Below are 1,970 nucleotides of genomic sequence, written 5' to 3' on the forward strand. Positions count from 1 at the left end.
TCGTCCCCTTATATACACGGGTTGACGCCTGGCAGCCTACAGAGTCCCGGCCGGCTCATAAAACGTGTCCGGCTCGGTGACTTCTTTACATACCTTTCTTTATAAGTCTTTTCTTACACGGCGATTTACAATATTAGGCTTTAAGCCGCCTCTGGGCTTAGGCCTTCTACAAGTCTTAATAACTATTACCTTGAATATTACTAGGCTCCTTTTGTAACCCGTCGTTGAGGCTGACCCGGCCCCTCCTGAGTGGGTCTTTACCGGTTAGCTATGTTCCCAACCGTAATACGTGAGGAGAGGTGTAACCGACTGAGTACAGAAAAACTGCAGAGCAGAAGGCTTACGGACGATCGTCGGTGCAGTCGCCGTCGCAGTGGTCGTCTGCCATGATCGCCAGACCGGTCGGGCTGCTGCCACCGCCTATCAACGATCGATGGTTGATGAACTCAGCGACCACGACCAGGATGGTTTATTCTGCTTCAACCCGGACTCAGTCTTCGTTCAAACCGTACGAATCCCACGCGCCCGGTAGTTGTCGATCGATCAGTGCCATCGAGCAATCCATCAGACCCAGACCAACAATCAACCGAGAGCTGTGCAGGTGCTAGCCAAGAAACCCCAAATCGATCCAAGAGCTAGCGAAGCAAGCTAAACTAGCATGGGGTGCAGCATGAGCCGTTTCTTCAAGGCCACAGTCACCCTGGTTATCCTCGTCCTTCTCTTCATGCCCAGCTCCATAGCCGCAGCTGCCACCAGCTTCGACGCCTCCCGAAGCCAACACCTGCCGCTGCCGGGCCAACTCCTCCGCGGGCCGGAGAGCGTCGCCTTTGACACCCAGTGCCACGGCCCCTAGCCCCCTCTACAACAGGGGCGTCTCGGACAGCACGCACACACCAACTGGGCTGGACGAGACGACTTATGCTGTCCTGACTATGATAGCGAGGCGTGCACGGCGTCCAAGTTCCGCCCGGAGACTAAAACTGAGAGCCACTGCGGCGGCCCGGGCCCGCTCGGCCTGTGGTTCAACCAGAAATCGGGCAACCTCTACGTGGCCGACGCGACAAAGGGCTCATGCGGGTAGTGCCGGGCGGCGGGGAGGCGACCGTGCTGGTCAACCAGGTTGATGGTTTTCGTCTCCGCTTCACCAACGAGGTCGGCGTCGACCAAGGTACCGGCCAAGTCTACTTCACCGACAGCTCGATGAACTTCGCGAGGTCGCAACATGGGCTGGTCACCAAGACAGGGGACTCGACGGGCCGCCTCATGATGTACGACCCACAGACATTGGATGTCACCGTGCTCCAAGCTAGGATGACGTCCCCAAATGGCGTCGACTGACCGGACACACCTCGTGGCTGCGTCTACCGGTCTGTGCAAGCTGCTAAGGCGCAGGACCAGAGGGGTCAACGTAGGCACATCCGAGCCTTTCGCCGACCTGCCTGGCTACCCGGATAACATGAGGCCGGACAAGGGAGGTTATTGGGTGGGGGGCTGGGCCTGGGGCATGCACAATACGTTCTTCGGTCAGTGTAGCATTTTGGGCCCTGTAGACATACTGTAGCTTACTATTGCAGGCCTAGGGCCCGGGGCCTGGCCCAGTCCTAGCTCCGCCCCTGTTGGGTGGGGTTGCACTGTGAGAAGAATGAGCTGCCCTTTAGTCGTGATAACCATCTTCTCATATCGAGGGTCGGTGCCAATGAGAAGATAATCGAGGAGATGAGAGGTCCAAAGAAAGTCAGGCTGACCAAGATCATGAAGAGAGATAATGGCAAACTCTACATGGGTTCAGTGGAGCTTCGTCACGTAGGCGTTGTTAAACGCAAGTAGAGAAGAGCAGATATAACATGGATTTTGGTTTTCCTGTTCCTTTTTTATTGGACTATAGTTACTGTTATCCATCTTTAAAACCTTTTCGTGGTACGGAGCTTTCCAAATTGGGACACCGTATTCATACTAGCATCAAAACCTCA

At 55.4% G+C, this 1,970-nt stretch overlaps 1 pseudogene; it reads left to right on the forward strand.

Annotated features, from left to right (window-relative positions):
* The first annotated feature begins 658 nt into the window (after window positions 1–658).
* LOC119349359 lies at window positions 659–1,827 on the forward strand (annotated as a pseudogene).
* Window positions 1,828–1,970: the final 143 nt, after the last annotated feature.

This window comes from Triticum dicoccoides, chromosome 1A (assembly GCF_002162155.2).
Source record: "Triticum dicoccoides isolate Atlit2015 ecotype Zavitan chromosome 1A, WEW_v2.0, whole genome shotgun sequence".
In the NCBI taxonomy this organism is placed as follows: domain Eukaryota; kingdom Viridiplantae; phylum Streptophyta; class Magnoliopsida; order Poales; family Poaceae; genus Triticum; species Triticum dicoccoides.